Source organism: Aulonocara stuartgranti (assembly GCF_965226115.1).
Source record: "Aulonocara stuartgranti genome assembly, chromosome: 3".
Classification (NCBI taxonomy): Eukaryota; Metazoa; Chordata; class Actinopteri; order Cichliformes; family Cichlidae; genus Aulonocara; species Aulonocara stuartgranti.
The window spans coordinates 67514806-67532679 of record NC_138941.1 but is presented as its reverse complement, the minus strand read 5'-3'; the positions used below and the strand labels follow the sequence as shown (position 1 = coordinate 67532679).

The 17874-nt window shown below is 42.4% G+C and overlaps 2 protein-coding genes across 2 annotated transcripts in view; one reads left to right on the top strand and one right to left on the bottom strand.

The window, feature by feature from the left end:
• The window catches only part of LOC309695629 (uncharacterized protein), a 409672-nt gene that overhangs the window by 40588 nt on the left and 351210 nt on the right, over window positions 1–17874 (top strand). The window lies entirely within an intron of this gene.
• The window catches only part of LOC309694288 (uncharacterized protein), a 79239-nt gene continuing 74375 nt past the window's right edge, over window positions 13011–17874 (bottom strand). Inside the window, exon 4 of the transcript XR_014272834.1 lies at window positions 13011–13130. The gene's annotated coding sequence lies outside the window, so the exon portion shown is untranslated. The remainder of the gene's footprint in view (window positions 13131–17874) is intronic.

Here is a 17874-nt window from a genome sequence, read left to right as displayed (position 1 = left end):
ATAAGAAGTTCTGCTATCAGCAATAAAGATATAGAGACTGACTGGACTGATAATGGGGACAAATGTTTGACTGACTTTACACTGATATGCAAGATTGCAACTTCTCCACCCACACAAGGAAAAGGGTGGATGTATGCATGTTTTTCAGGAGCAGGAAGATGACAGCAACATCCTAGGGTCGCATGAGCTTGTGGGCCATGCAGACTTAATCTTGTAGTTGTTCATTTCTGTCTGTATTTACCAGCGGTATGTTATTCACGGGGCGATCGTGGCTCAAGAGTTGGGAGTTCGTCTTGTAATCGGAAGGTTGCCGGTTCGAGCCCTGGCTTGGACAGTCTCGGTCGTTGTGTCCTTGGGCAAGACACTTCACCCGTTGCCTACTGGTGGTGGTCAGAGGGCCCGGTGGCGCCAGTGTCCGGCAGCCATTGTGGCTACAATGTAGCTTGCCATCACCAGTGTGTGAATGGGTGGATGACTGGATATGTAAAGCGCTTTGGGGTCCTTAGGGACTAGTAAAGCACTATATAAATACAGGCCATTTACCATTCATGATGTGGTGGCAGATTTCTTTTCTTATGTATTAATCAATTTTCACATTAGTAATAGTGCTATTATTTCCTCACTTTAGTGTTCACCAGTTGTAATCATGCATGTAGAATGCTATCACAAGTGGACCCCTTGTTATTGCACCTTCACGGTGGACCCATTGTAGACTGGAAGATCTCCAGACATCCTGCTTTAAGGGAGGTTACGGGTGGTCATAACCTTTCTAAGAGATGGAGAAGGTCAAGGATGAGCTGGACTGAAAAACCCATCTCCACAGAGACTGTGTCAGCTCCCAAAAAGACAAAAAACAAACTAAAAACCAGCAATAAACAACTTAAACATAAACAATTACAAAGAAAGAACAATACAGTATCCACATCTGAACCAAAGAGTAAAACAGTGAAAAGTGGATTATTAAATATTAGGTCTCTCTCCTCCAAGTCTCTGTTAGTACATGACTTAATAATTGATCAACAAATTGATTTACTCTGCCTTACAGAAACCTGGTTGCAGCAGGATGATTATGTTAGTTTAAATGAATCAACACCCCCGAGTCATTCTAACTACCAGAAATCTCAAAGCACAGGCCGAGGGGGCGGTGTGGCAGCAATTTTTCACACCAGCCTATTAATTAATGAAAGACCAAGACAGACTTTTAATTCATTTGAAAGCCTGATGCTTAACATTGTCCACCCCAGCTGTGAAACTCAGAAACCGGTCTTACTTGTTATCTATCATCTATCGTCCACCTGGGCCCTACACAGAGTTTCTGTCAGATTTTTCAGACTTTTTATCTGATTTAATCCTCATCTCAGATAAAATAGTTATTGTGGGTGATTTTAACATCCATGTAGATGCTAAAAAGGACAGCCTCAACATTTAATCTGTTATTAGACTCAATTGGCTTCACTCAAAATGTAAAAGAACCCACCCACCACTTTAATCACACTCTAGATCTTGTTTTAACATATGGCATAGAAACTGAACATTTAACAGTGTTTCCTGAAAACCCTCTCCTGTCTGATCATGTCATTCTGTAATATACTTACATATCTACATTATTGCTAATATATATTGTATATTGTATATTGTGATATATATTGTAATATATCTATATCACTAAAGCACTTCTGGATGGATGCAAACTGCATTTCGTTGCCCTGTACCTGTGCATGTGCAATGACAATAAAGTTGAATTCTATTCTATTCTATTCTATTCTATTCTATCATTTCCTGGTAACATTTACATTTACAATAATTGATTACACAGCGGTGGAGAGTAGACTTTATCACAGTAGATGTATTTCTGAAAGCGCTGTAACAAAGTTTAAGAATATAATCCACCCACTGTTATCATCTTCAATGCCCTGTACCAACACAGAGCAGAGCAGCTATCTGAACGCTACTCCAACAGAGATCGATTATCTTGTTAATAATTTCACCTACTCACTACGTACGACTCTAGATACTGTAGCTCCTGTGAAAACTAAGGTCTCAAATCAGAAGTACCTGACTCCGTGGTATAATTCTCAAACACGTACCCTAAAGCAGATGACTTGTAATCTGGAGAGGAAATGGCGTGTCACAAATTTAGAGGATCATCATTTAGCAAGGAGAAATAGTTTGCTGCTTTATAAGAAAGCCCTCCGCTTTTGAGCCAACCATCCCTTTAACGTTAACTAGTAATGACTTCATGAACTTCTTCACAAATAAAATTTTTATCATTAGAGAAAAAATTACCAGTAATCATCGCACAGATGTAATATTATCTACAGCTACTCTTAGTACCATTGATGTTAAGTTAGACTCTTTTTCTCTAATTGATCTTTCTGAGTTAACTTCAATAATTACTTCCTCCAAACCTTCAATGTGTCTTTTAGACCCCATTCCTACAAAACTGCTCAAAGAAGTCCTGCCATTAATTAATTCTTCGATCTTAAATATGATCAACCTATCTCTAGTAATCGGCTATGTACCACAGGCTTTCAAGGTGTCTGTAGTTAAACCTTTACTCAAAAAGCCATCTCTAGACCCAGCAGTCTTAGCTAATTATAGGCCAATCTCCAACCTTCCTTTCATATCAAAAATCCTTGAAAGAGTAGTTGTCAAACAGCTAACAGACTCACTATCTATTAACAGACCTCTCTGCATTGAATCATATCTGTTATTAACCTCTGTCTCTCTTCCACAGCATGTCTTTTATCCTGTCTTCCTTCTCTCACCCGAACCAGTCGCAGCAGATGGCCGCCCCTCCCTGAACCTGGTTCTGCTGGAGGTTTCTTCCTGTTAAAAGGGAGTTTTTCCTTCCCAACGTCGCCAAAGTGCTTGCTCATAGGGGGTCATATGATTGTTGGTTTTTTCTCTGTATCTATGAAGCGCCTTGAGGCGACTTTAGTTGTGATTTGGCGCTATATAAATAAAATTGAATTGAATTGAAGGTATAGGTATGCATGATGTGCTGTGGAATATTCGAGAGTATCTGTGATGGTGTATATAAGCTGTAAGGGTGGTGGCCATTATTTAGAGATGATCCCTGTGTTTGGCTGGAATGTGTCACATTGTAATATGCTTATTAAACGTACTTCAATCAAGCTCACAAGGTGTGGTGCAGGTTGTTCTTAAAATTTCCATAACAATTTGGCATTGGCACGCAGCTAACTGACTTAGCGTGACTACGCTAAGTCACATGGTCTGTCAATCTCTATAGATCAGAAGAAAAGGAAACGATTTGTAAGTGTGTGTTTTGTTAGGATGACTTTGTTAACCCCCGTTTAAAGTATAAAAATGATACCACAGCAAGAAAGCAAACATTTCATGTCATCTTAAATCTCACAAGAATGAGATTAAGTTGCTGTACCCTTGGGAATATTTAGATGTGACACAATTAAAATTACCACTACAAACAATATTAGGAGATAAAAAAATATATATTTGGAACAGAAAAACAATCTAAACGAGTGGACTAAAACTCCTTTAAAGATATGGTATGATGAATGCGAAAGCTTCAAATCAGTAGGCAACATGAAACAACTCAGATGGGTCACATATGATAGGGAATTTATCCCTGCACAAATAGATGGACGTTATACAAATTGGTTAACAAGGGGGATTGGACCATTTTGGTCAATGTCAGGAAAAGAAGGATTACATAGTTTTGCTATGTCACATTTGTCTCTTAGCAAAAATATGTAATTTGCATAGTTTCGCTAAGAGACACCTATGGTTTGGAAAACTAAGTTTTTTTTTCCAATATCTCCAGGTCAGCTCCTATTTTAACAGTAACATAAAAACTACAGAAGAACATAGTAGAGGCCTAGTCCCTCTTATAATAGAGGCTTATAAAGGTAAAGCTAAAGGTAAAGGTGATGATGAGATGATGATGAGATAGCCATTATTTGTCAGTTGCAGGTCTTTTGCCCACAACCGAGATGACAGACCTTGCCAACCGTACATACAATACAAACATCACATTGGGGAGACAGGTCAGGCCAGGTAGCTAGAGGTAAGATTTGTCATGAATCGCTGTGTGGCAGGCAAGCAGGAGTGGTGGACCCAAAAGCGCAGCTTTATTGCTGGGAAAAACCTCGTACAAACTAAACTCACCAAAAGAAAACCAAAAGTCAGAACAGAGGAACCAAGGACTGAAACACTGGAAAGAAACACTAAACTGGAGCAGAAGACCAAACACTAGGAACATAGAAGCAGAACACACAGCTAGTTGAGGGTACGACGCGACACTAACACAGAGAAACACAGGGCTTAAATACACAGATGGCAGTAATCAAGGGATGAGAGACAGGAGGGGAACACACCTGGGAGAAATCACAGCTGACGAGGCAGGGGAAACGTAAATTGAGCACACTCACATATGACACAGACCTTCACAATAAAACAGGAAACTCAGACACATGGAACCAGACAAGACACTGAACTAAACAGACAGATTCACAAACAGATGGGGAGACACCATAGACAGACAGAGACACAGACTCAAAGGCAGACCAAATATAACACATAGAACTCAAAAAATAATAATCATCATCATAAACTAGAAAATGATAACCAAAAGCGCTGGGTCACTGACCCAGGGCCATGACAAGATTAAAAATAAATTGATAGCTAAACTTATAAAATATTTAAATATGTAAGAAAAATTGAAAAGAAATCAGATGAAAACTACTAGTTCGGGTTATTGGAATTGGAATTTACATGGAGGGAATTCACATGGAAAAATTTTATTAGTTTTTTTTTTATAACCCCCAAAATAAAATACAAACAAAAAGGTCAACCGAGAGATGGATCCTGCTGGAGAAACTGTGGGGAAACTATGGCAGATCACCTTCATATATATTGGAAATGTGGATTTATAATTTGGAAAAACTATAAAACTTTCAATGAAAATAAAGTCTAAAAAAAGCCAGATAAACAGCGTGGAGGACAGGCCAAGCACCCCACTCTATGGCTGTATCCCAATTCAGGGTTGTAGCCTGAAGGCCACCAATGGGCCCTTCACTTTCCCGGATTTGAAGGATGGGTCAGGTGTATCATTCGCAGCCCAGTATATCCCAGAATTCATAGAGCAGCAGTGGCTTTGGCTAATTTTTTCACAAAAAAAACCAAACAAGCAGATGGCTGAAGCGTGGTTGCCGAAAAGTAAACTTTTAAAACTAAGTATTGAATGTTATACCACTTATTTATGTGCAAATGTTAAATAACAAAGAAGATTAAAACATTACTGTTGGCCACACGCTGGCAAAGGTATGTGACATTAGTGATGTTTGTACTTTGTGCGTTAACTTGGTTTTAAAGCTTTGACTTTAAAATATACGCCGTTCAATAGTCGACCTTAATATTAGAGTGAATGTGATGATTTTATGGATAATTAAAGTCAGATATATATCCACAAACACATTAAGCTGAAAGTCAGTGAATGCTGCTCGGTTTGCAGTCCTGAATATCACGGCACAAGCAGGATTCACTGCACTGTTAATGTTAGCTATGTTATATTGCTGCCTCTGTTCGGTGGTGTCGAGCCAAACAAACTTCAACGTATGTTTGAACGAGCTGACGGTTCACTTGTTAAGCTGAAAGAAAGATGCTTTCAGCTTAACAGTGGTCACGCATGTGTCCACTGTACCATCTGGGAGCTCTTCTTGTTTAGCACTCTGTGGTGGAAAATTTCTTTTCTCATGTAATAATCACATATTTAACCATATCACATTAGTTATAGTAATATCGCTTTCTCAGAGCACTCCTGTAACTAGTTCACATACATGTGGAATGTTAACACAGTGAGGCCATTGTAATGGGAGAAGTTAAACAGATAGTGAGACTCCTTTGTAGGGATGGGTATCGTTTAGGTTTTATCCGATACCGGTGCCAAATCGGTACTTTTGAAACGGTGCCGGTGCTCAAATGGTGCTCAAACCGGTGCTTAAAGAATGGAGAACACAAAATTGGTCCAAAAACCTCTCATCTTCAGCTGGTTTTTGTAAAAAGATAACAATGTTAGCCTTTTCTGCAGCTATGGGGCATATATGGTATCACTCTTGGCTAGAAGGAGTGCTTAACCAATGAAAAAACACACTTTGTCCAAAAACCAATCATGTTTAGCAGTTTCCCTCTTTTTCTTTGGTCATTTTAGCCTTTTTGGCCAGGGTGAAGGGGGTATCTGCCATCAAACAAGAAGACAGCCGCATGTAGCTATGATGATGTTTGCTAGTTCACCTTACCTGCATTAATGTAATAACGTGATTAGCCTACTCAACGTAAATTACACTCGAACAACATTAAGCTACTCACGCAGAGAAGAACAGCTGCTGCTGCATCATCATCCTCATCATTTCTGCTACACTGGCAGGGCTAGGGGCCAGGACTCTCCTCTTCATGTTTTTGGGGATGTTGCTAACTCCGGGTCCGATAACAGGCACCACACCCGCAGTAGATGCGCTCGGTGTGAGGTCTCGCAGCAAGCTATCAAATACAGCGCATTTCTTGGCTTTTAAAAAAAAAACGCTATGCGTCGCCAGGTGTTTCATCGGATTCTTGGTGTTACCTCCTTTGACAGTATCACAGTATCAGCTTAAAGCACTTGTTGCAGGCTGCTGAGTTTTGCATATTTTGCTTCGAAGTACAGCCAGACTTTTGACCGCTTCGCCTTGGACATTTTTAATCTGTAGCTCTGCTCTAAAAGAACGTACGTACCTGGACCCGCCTACTATCCTCGGAAACGTAAAATGATTGGCTAGAAGTGTATCACAGCTCAGGAAAAAAAAGCACTGAAATAAAGCACCGAAATGTGCTTTATTTCACCGGTACCCATCCCTACTCCTTTGGCTTATCAGGGATGTAAATCCTTAGGTGATGGCCACTCAGAAAACAAGGTCATAATTCTCTCTGTGAGGGAGGAAGTATAGCCCCCTGTGAGAGAAGCCAACATGTGTGTTTGTGGAATGTTCTTTGTCTGTGTGTCTTTATATAAGATGTAAGGTTACTTGTAACGCGTTACTGTAATCCGATTACTTTTTTCAAGTAACGAGTAAAGTAAGGGAATACTATTGCAAAAACGGTAATTAGATTTTTTTTTTTAAAAATTTTGCCTGTCCCGTTTGGCTCTTTTGCCATCAGAATTGTTGTCTAAAGGCAAAGAAAGATGCCCAACGGATTTACTTTACCAAATTGACCATCCCAGCCTTGCCGTACTGGTCCATTTGATTCACTTTTTATTGTTTATTTTATTTTCACTTACTGAATACGGGACAGACTTAACTGGGGGAAAGAAGGGGAGAAAGAAAGAGGGAAAGAGAAACAGCTAAGAAGAGGGACGGGGGAGAAGGGCAAAAGACAAAAACCAACAGAACGGGCAGAAAAAAAATGCATATATCGATCACCTGGATCACCTGCTGAGAAAGAAAAAAGAAAACAAGCAGAAGAGAACAAGAGTAATAGAATAAACAACATCACAATGATATATGGGAATATGACAGTAAATACTAAATATTAAACATTATTGTGCAGCACATAAGATCAACAGAACACAGTGTGCTTTGAGGTAGGAGCCAAAAAGGGTGTAGTTTGTGGGTGTGATCACCCGTGTGTACACCTGTGAGCATGGACGCGCTTGTTTTTTTTTTTAAAAGGTTCCTTCATGTAATGATCTGCTAGAGGGTGTGGGGGGGCCACAGCCCCGTCCTCCAGGGTATGAAGCAGGTATGGAGGAGATCAAAACTCCAGACATCCAGAGGCCCCCAGAACACAAGAGACCAAGGAAGACCAACAGAGGGGCAGCCGCGCCACTGTCCCAGAAAGAGCTGAGGAGAGTCCCAGATGAGGGCTCACTCAGCAGCCGCGGAGCAGAAGCCAGGGGGAGTTGCAGTGACGTGCCCGTGAGCTCCGCCGGCAGCCAGCTGTGCCTGAGTGACCGAGCCCCAGGCCGAGAGGCCGGGGGCACCCCACCTCCGAAGTGGCCCGAGCGAGCCCCAGGCTCCAGGCCCCGATAAGCGGCCGCCAAGGAGTGAGCCGGTGTGTACCTGGACGCCCATCCCCGGACACAAAGAACCACCAGCGCACCGATGTCTGAGGGAGTCCGCCACTGGCAGGGGAAGTGGTGGTAGGGGGAGATAGGCCTCCAAACCTTGGAGGGCCTGAGATGTCCCCAGAGAGGTGGCGCCTGATACCCAACCTGACATATAGACACAGACATACAGGCACACACATATACAAACATCCATTCCCACCCTCATGCTCTCATATGCACTTAACGGTAATTAGATTACCGTTACTTTCCCGTAGGAACGCTGCGTTACTTTTTTACCAATGAGATGTGGCCATGCAGTCACATGACCAGTTTGAAACTGTGGTGGGCAGAGCGGCCCAAGCGTTTCAAAGTAGCGGACACACGGAAAGAAGAAACATGAAAACATGGCGGAGTCTACGCTAGAGCTGAAGAGGATGAACACCCTTGGCCTCACATACAAAGAATGTTTCACTTAAAAGCAGTACAAAAGAACAGATATGTCTTCAGTGCTGGTGTCTTCAGTGAGAGCCAAAACGAACCTTTTCTTTTTTCAGCGTGAAACAACTCAACTCGTGTAACCTGAGGAAACAGTAAGTTTTCTCTAAATATCTTTTTAGCTGTGGTTAGCTGGATGTCAGTCTTATGTTACAGCAGCGGTGTTGAGCTCGAGCTGCGAGTCATATTTTCGGCGCTACGTTGTAGTGAGATAAGTTTGTGGGTGTTTTGTGCAGCTTCGGCTGTCCTTTTTGCTGGTTAGCCTATAAGCTAACAGCTTGCCTGGTTAATGACGCTAGAGTTCCACGCACATGCAAACAGCTCGTCTCTACTGCTTTAACTGTTAAAACAGAAGGCAATACTGCGGCTGACAGGGTTTATTATGTGAAACAGCAGCTTGTTTAGTTTAAACAGTCTGCATTAAGCTGGGCAAACACTGTGCGATTTATTTTCAGTCACGTTATTCAGCTCCTGCTCAATCTGTACAATTAAATCTCAGGGGTTAGAAGTTCATAGGTCACGATGCAGGGTCTCACACTATACGGCCTGATGCTCTGATGCAACCTGAGTGCTCAAACTGTGTGTCCATAACTGAAGGTTATCATACAAAATCTGTCTCTCGCTCTCCCTCTTTGTGTCTTTCACTCACTTACACAGACACCACCACCGTCAACTTTGCTAAATTACTAATGTAAAACATTGACCAGGCAGCTGTAATTGAGCAGCAATGTCCATCCAACTCTTTTCATGGTTGTTGAAGTCGTGATAATTTTGTGAGGCCACATTGAAAGGCCTCAGATACGGAAGCGTAGAGTTACCACCCAGGCAAAAGAAAAATAGAGCTATATCACGTTATAACATGAAAAGTATATTATTATTGTTCTAACAATATACCTTTCACGTTTGAACAATATAATATCACGTTATTACAATATACATAATTATCACATTCGTACAATATAAATATTATATTGCACAAACATGAAAAGCATATTGTCAGAACAATAAACTTTTAAGGTTATAACGTGATATGGTTCTATTTTTCTTTTGCCCCGGTAGCAGCTCTACGCTTATGTACTCAGATGGGCTTGCCTCATCCTACAAGTTATGCCTCCATCTCTTGTGTCCAGATCACACGCTGCACTGCCGTGCTGCTCCACCTTTTCTCTTTCATTTCTGTGTTTGTGCGTGCGCAGTGTGAGAGGCTGCGTTGAGAGGCGACAGGATTTCAAACAGGTTTGATTATCATGCAACCATACGATTGATGATTGGGAGCTGGTCGTGAGGTGTTAACTGCTTTTAGTTACCCCATGTATACTACATGATGCACACACGATTAAGGCAAAACATGGGCCGATCCCCAAAACGGTTGCGCGACTGAAAAATTGGCTCAAAATGGGCCACAAATCGCACAGTGTATGCCCAGCTTTTGGAGGCTAGCTCCAAACAAATATCCGCAGCTTGGCAGTGTATACAGCACTATAATGACCAGACCTAATTCTTTTGAAAACCACACATCTTTCCACAGGTCTCCACTTCATCAGACATCACCTAGACAGAGAGCTGGATGAGGCCAGCACAAATGGCAGCCTAACCGACGAAGATGATGGATCCATGGGGTCAGGAAAGCCAGAAGCAGGTAGGGCTGCCACGATTTGTCGACTAGTCACGATTACGTCGACGACTGATTTAATAGTCGACGCGTCGTTTGAAGCTTTGTAAGATCGCAAAAGACGCAGGAATAAGTAGCAGGATTTAAGAGTGTAATAACGGACTGAAACAGAAGATGGCAGCACTGCATGTACAAGGATGCCAGCTGCCGTTAAACCCAGAAGAAGAAGCAGCTGTGTCCCAGAATTCATAGCGCGGCCCAGCTTAGTTTCCAACAATGGCGGTAGCTAGTTAGTTTTAATATTACTCTTATTATTCTTTCTGGGTCACAAAATAAACGTTTAACATATTTTCAGGCGAGAATGTAGCTGTGTAAACCTCAAATATCGGCTCAGTTTATCGGGACACCACATATTTTCAAAAGCGCTCCGACGTTTTCGGAGACGTCTGTTACCCACTAGCTCGATAGCGAGCCGGGGGCTAGGTCACTAGCGCCGTGAGAACACCGGACTCCCGGCAAATTGTTTTCAAACCCACCGCCGTCTTTCGCGACTCAGGTTAAATATATATGAGTCACTTAGATAAATTAAAAATGTTGTTGTTTGGCTTTTTTTTTTTTTTTTTTTTAGTATTTTATTTGTTCTTGAGTAAATCGGTTTGTCTGAGATTAAAGTTATAGTTTTTACACAGCTGAATAAACGTCAAGCAGACAGCTGATTATCAGAAGTGTGAGATGCTCCAGAATATACTCCAGTGTCCTGTTATATTTTAGATAGCAAGGAGTTTATTAAACTTTACCGAAACAATCTGCAAATTTCATTAAAATTGAATAAACTATCATCTTGTCTTTATTTTTAGTTAGCACCTTAAAAGCTTAAAGCTGTAAGCTAATGATAGTTATATAAGAGCAGATGCTGCTGGTGCAATAAGCTGTAGTTTTACGTGCAGTGGATGATGATCTGATTAGTCGACTAATCGCATAAATAATCGGTGACTAGTCGACTATCAAAATAATCGTTTGTGGCAGCCCTAGAAGCAGGGGAGCTGGAGAGGTACCTTTCATGTCCATTCACTGGAGGTGTGGATCTATTGCATAGCATTCCTCACATCAAGAAGCTGTTGATCAAAATCAATGCAGCTCTTCCTGCATCTGGAGCTTGTGAAGGACTTCTTAGTCATGCAGGACTCCTGTTCACTGCTAAACAGTTACAGCTTCACAGAAAGAACCTTGAAAGCAAACTGCTGCTAAACCTTAACCATCACCTCACTGAGTGAAGAAATAGCACATTTTTGCTAAATATGCAGAAATACATGCACACCCATAACTTATGGTAAACTGAGCTGCCTTGTATGTACATATGTTGAAGATGCCTCGTTCTGTTTTCACTGAGGCTGCTGTGCCATTTGGAGCAAAAATGAATATACAGTTTACAGCATATCTTGTCACTGGAAATTGTTGCACTGTTTATATGTTTATATTATTTACTGTATTGGTGAAAAAAGCTTTATGTTGTGAAAAACTGAAATCTGGAAATTAGAGTTGTTGTGTTGTTGTCCTTTTGTCCCCACAGAGGGATAAAAGGACAAGGACACCCGAAACTCTGGCTGATTGGGACCCGCACCCAGTTTCACACCTTGGCTCCGGCGATTAGAGGATCATCAGGGGGTCCTTTTGTCCCTCTGTGGGGGGATACTCCCACTAGGTTTATATCTGGGACTCTCCACCATTTGACCTTAGAATTGAAGAAGCTTCTCGGATGAGAGGTGAAACGTCTTCAAGTAACTTAAAGAAGTCCAGACGCATTTCTTTGCAAGCTCCTTTGACTACGATGACCTGGATGACTGAGAACCTTCACAGACAACGCATTCTGTACTGTACAGCAGCGGTGTCCAACCTTTTTTGCACCACGGACCAGTTTAATATCAGAAAATATTTTCACGGATGGGCCTTTAAGGTGTTGCGGATAAATACAACAAAATAAAATGATACAGACAAAGACAAAAACTGTGGTATTTTGTAAATATAATGAACGCAAATTCAGCTGTGTAATTGGGCAACTTTATTAGCATTGTTCTCCTGAAATGCACCAACAGCATCGAGAGTAACATCCTCCTCTCTGCTTCTTGACGCTCTCTAGTCACTATAGTAATGCATAAATAGTTCTTTCAAAATAAGATACACAACTACAACATGGGAAAAGACCCAGGGAACCAGACTTAACGATTAAAAACCCTGAAAACCATACACTTCACACCCGAGCCTCAACTCTCGCGACCCGGTACCAAAGGAGCCCGGATGTTGCGGACCGCTGCTGTACAGGAGACATGGCACTAGATTGATTGACAATGGTCTACAGCAATCAGAATGCACAACACAATGTGCTGTAAAATCCAGTTAATCTAAGCGCCAGTTAATCTGGAACACCAGTGTTCCAGATCTACTGCCGTTTAGATCGACTGGCGTTGGTCGAACAGATGTGTGGCAGACTTGCGTTTCAGGAGCTGCTACAGACAAATCAGCAAAAAAAAAAAAAAAAAAACCACGCCAAATGTGTCATCTGTGACACTTGTGAGGTTATCTCAAACACACTCTGTCAGTCTTGATGCTGTTGAACAACACAATGTTTAAAAATGTGGCGACTTTACCTGCTAATATCCTCATGCGCGACACAATCACGAAAACAGCAAACAATTAACACCACGCCGATGTTGTCCACAGGACAGCAGGAGTAAACGAGCGGGAGACTCTTGTCGTCGTAATCGTTCCCCTCGCACGTTTTATTTCTCCGGTTTCAGCGTTTTTGCTTCACAACTAAAGCGAGCAGTTTACTTTGTGCACTAATATGGACTCGAGTCAACCAGCGCCACCTCTGGCCAAGTGCCACAGCCTACAGCCAGATCAACCTGTGACACACATCTGCAGCACGTTTGAATTCGTTTCTTGCACAACACATTTGATTGCCTATATTTCTCTGGAAATGAATATTTCCAGCCAATATAGGCAATCCTTCAACATGGCTGGAGAGTTGGTAGTTATATACAGTCTGTATAAGTGTGGTTAATCTAATGAACATTTGTAAGGAGATGGCAGTTACTGTGAATTCACAGCAGTTACACAGTGATTAGTACTAAACAGCCAGAAGAAGAAAGAAGAAGAAGAAGAAAGAAGTGTACTTTATTGGTCCCCGTGGGGAAAATCCCTCTCTGCATTTAACCCATTCACTCAGTGAAACAGTGGGCAGCCATTGGGCGCCCGGGGAGCAGTGTGTAGGGACGGTACCTTGCTCAGGGGTACCTCAGGGTAGCTGTTCAGGGGAATCGAACCCCCGACCTTCCGATCATGGGGCCGCCACTCTACCCACTGAGCTATCCCTGCCCTACAGTGAGGGTGAGTGGATATAAGAAAGTCAGTGACTCAGGTGTGTCGCTTGGTTTGTCATCTGTTTGTGAGACTGGAGGAGACGTAGAAATCTTTTGTTTTAAATCTTAGTTAGGAAAGTTCCTGTTTTAAAACAAGCACTTTTTGTGAGAAATGCAAGAAGTACATCTACAGAAAGCACACAGTTACATTCTGTCCATCATGTCGACAAAACTGAAAATGTTGAACATTGAAAAACTGAGAACGTTGGGCAAGTTCAAAAGAAATGTGTTTGTAAGAACGAAAAACCAAATTGTTCCTAAAATAGTTATGGAAAGTCTAACTGTTGTATGTCTTTGTTCTACATGTTTATCTCATGGGAAATAAAGTTGCTATTGTTTCAGTGCAGTTTTTTGACAATTCTGAGTGGATTGACACAGTACAGGTCAAAATGACCCGCAACAAAATCAATGTCACTTTTTTGTTCTTCAACATAATACAAGGGTTAACCCTGGTACATCCAAATCTACCCACAAACATGTTGAAAGATGCAATCCCAGCAATGTGGATTGTCAACACTAAAAACAATCAGTAAGCAAAGACAACAGGGATCAATTTTCTCTGTTTATTTAGCACCCACAACATTTGTAGTTGCCTTCTGCACAAGGGAAGTCCACACACACACACTGTGTGGTACCACTTTACGCAGAAGGTGCAATCTGCAAGATTGAATGAGATTGTCAGAGTCATTGTCTGACTGTTTATTACTAATCACCTGCTGTACATTCACAGTAACTGTCATCTCCTTACAAATGTTTATTAGATTAACCACACTTATACAGACTGTATATAACAACCAGCTCTAAAATGTTTGTTCGCAGAGAAAAGACGCAGACAGACTGCGCTAACAGCATGTGATGTTACAAAACTAGTGAAATATTAGTGTCATTTTCAAAGGTTTATTTGCATGACGCACAAACAGACACAATTGAAAGGTACAAATGTGCATGAAACGAATTCAAACGTGGTGCAGATGTGTGTCACAGGTTGATCTGGCTGTAGGCTGTGGCACTTGGCCAGAGGTGGCGCTGGTTGACTCGAGTCCATGTTAGTGCACAAAGTAAACTGCTCGCTTTAGTTGTGAAGCAAAAACGCTGAAACCGGAGAAATAAAACGTGCGAGGGGAACGATTACGACGACAAGAGTCTCCCGCTCGTTTACTCCTGCTGTCCTGTGAACAACATCGGCGTGGTGTTAATTGTTTGCCGTTTTCGCGATTGCGTCGCGCATGAGGATATCACCAGGTAAACTCGCCACATTTTTAAACATTTTGTTGTTCAACAGCATCAAGACTGACGGAGTGTGTTTGAATTAACGTCACACATGTCACAGATGACACATTTGGCGTTTTTTTGCTGGTTTGTCGGTAGCAGCTCCTGAAACGCAAGACTGACACACATCTGTTCAACCAACGCCAGTTGATCTAAACGCCAGTAGATCTGGAACACCGGGTCTAAAGTAGCCTGCGTTTAATATGGCTTTTGTGCTGTTAACATGTTTAATGTTATGTAGGAACACGGGCCGATTTTTTAGTTTGTTTTTTGTTAAGTCCTATTCTAAAGGCTGATTGCCCTCCCCCACGCTTGTACCTGTGGCTTTCTGTCCTGGGGGTGGGGGCTGGTTGTTCTCCTGCCCTGCACCCAATCCTTTTGTTCATATTCAAAGACTGTTTTTCTGTATGTATTCTTACCCCCTAAAAGCCATTATAATGTTGCAAGCAATCACAAACTCTACAGTCTAACTCCAGTGTATACCAAGCAATCTATTATCCTCAACAGAGCTAAACTCAACATAAACTGCACCCACATTAAAGTTAGCTCGGTGCTTACCTTTAGATGAGCCCACAAACCGAGAGAAACTTCGTGATGAAGCTGGAAGTTTTTCCAAACACAGGGAGCAGAGACCCACGTGATTCACGCTGATCTCAGCTACGATCCAGGAGACAAGGGTGTGCAGATCGATGCAGATATCGATCCAAACGTTGCTAGTGGTATATGTTCCTGTAAGTTCACTACTTTACTCCCGTTTCATGAAAAAGCAGCTCTCTCTGCTCGACTCCTCCGCCTCCTTTCTTCTTCTTCTGTGTGTTTAACGGCGGTTGGCAACCAACGTAAAGGAGCATTACCGCCTCCTACTGTTGGGTCAGACCAATGGCTGTATCCCAATTCAGGGTCTGCAGCCTTAAAGTACGCAGCCCCAACGATCCTCAAGGGCCGCGTACTTAAAGACCGCTAAGGCCGGAAGTCCGAGCCTTGTGAAATGGGACGGTCTCCGTTGCGCTGCCCAGGTTGCCTAGCAACCATGATACTAACAGCTGGAAACGTGTCATACAGCTTTGTTTGACAGAAATGAAGGAGAAAATCTTTTGTTCATTTGTTTGTTTGTTTCTACATGAGCTTTGATCATTCTCTGTAGGATTAAGCTCAGCTATTGAACGGCGTGTTAGGTTTTGTATTGTTGATTGTCATTTATGCTTAGAAATATTTAACCATATATGCTTAGAGGTGTATAATCAATTGTGTAGTGATAGGACTGTAATCTTTAGCAGGCTGCAAAGGCTTGGTGTGCATTCCACTCTAGAATGCACACCCACATCCTAGGAGCATAAGAGAGGTCCTATCTTCTCTTTGTTGATATAGCAAACACACGTATATCTCTCTAAATATAAGAGCCTTTTGTTCAGATGGACCCGCTAGACTCCTGGCACCAGCTTTGGGGAGTCTTCACAGGGTCACATCTTGACCTCACACAAATCACTTACACACACACACACACACACACACACACACACACACACACACATACACAGTATTCTTTCTTCACATGTATACCTATGTAAGATGTTATATGTTAATAATGACCCTATGCATATTCATGTGACCACAATAAAAGGAGTGCTATGGGGAACCTGGCTGAGAGTCTGACGGAGGTCAAGTGGTGGAACGACACTTGGCTCCAGGCAGGTCTCCCTCATGCATGAGTAACATGAAGATCTTTGCCTACTTCGGGTCTTGCTTGCTGTGTAATTATATTGTCCTCAACGTTCCAGCGAATAGGTTCAAGCTACAAACCTATCACGGCGTATATTTTAAAGTAAAGGCTTTAAAACCAAGTTACCGTATTTTCACGACCATAAGACGCACCGTACTAAAAGGTGCAGTCTCAGTTATGTGTGCCATTACTGTATTTAACACACACATAAGGCGCACTGGATTATAGGGTGCATACAAGTACCGTATGCGTATTTAAAAATAAAGCAGGAGCAAAACAAAGTTTGGTACTCACATTTTTATCATCAATCAAACCCATCGAAGTCCTCATCCTCTGTGTCTGAATTGAACAGCTGCGCTAAATCTCCATCAAACATGCCAAGTTCACTTTCTTCACCGTCAGAGTCACTTTCCGTGCCGTGCGGCTCCTCGGAAATGATGCCGGCTTTTGCGAAAGCTCGAACAACAGTGCCAGCAGACATGTTAGCCCAAGCATCTACAATCCATTTGCAAATTGTGGCGTAACTCGCCCGGCGCTGCCTTCCACTCTTGGTGAAACCGTGGTCTCCATCGGTCATCCATCGCTCCCAGGCCGCTCGCAGCCTTACTTTGAACGGGCGGTTCACACCGATGTCCAGCGGTTGGAGTTCCTTTGTCAGGCCTCCCGGAATGACAGCAAGCTCACAGTTCATTTGCTTCACAAGTTTTTTCACATCGGCTGTGAGATGGGCACGCATAGAGTCACAGATTAAGAGCGATGGTGATGCGTGGAAAAAACCACCTGGTCTCCTTACATACACCTCCCTCATCCATCCAGCCCTTTTCATTTGCCTTAATGATGATTTCTGCTGGAAACTTCTCTTTAGGCAAAGTCTTTCGCTTAAAAATCACCATAGGCGGCAGTTTCTGTCCATTAGCATGGCAGCCAAGCACAACAGTGAAAGAAGACTTTTCATACCCTGTTGTGCGTATCGCTACCGTGCTGGTCCCCTTCTTCTCCACAGTGTGACTCACCGGGATGTCAAAAGTGAGCGGGACCTCGTCCATGTTTGTGATGTGGCTGGGCTGGATGTTTTTGTCGCCGATGTGTTTGCTGCAGTAGGAGCGGAAGATGGCCAGTTTTTCCTTATAATCCGCTGGAAGTTGCTGCGCTACCGTAGTCCTGGTCCGGATGGAAAAATGGCACCGTTTCATAAAACGAAAGCACCAAGACGGACCTCCTTGGAAATGTTCAATGTTCATCTCTTCAGCTAGTGAAACTGCTTTTAGCTGAATGGTGACCGTCGAAACGCTTCTCC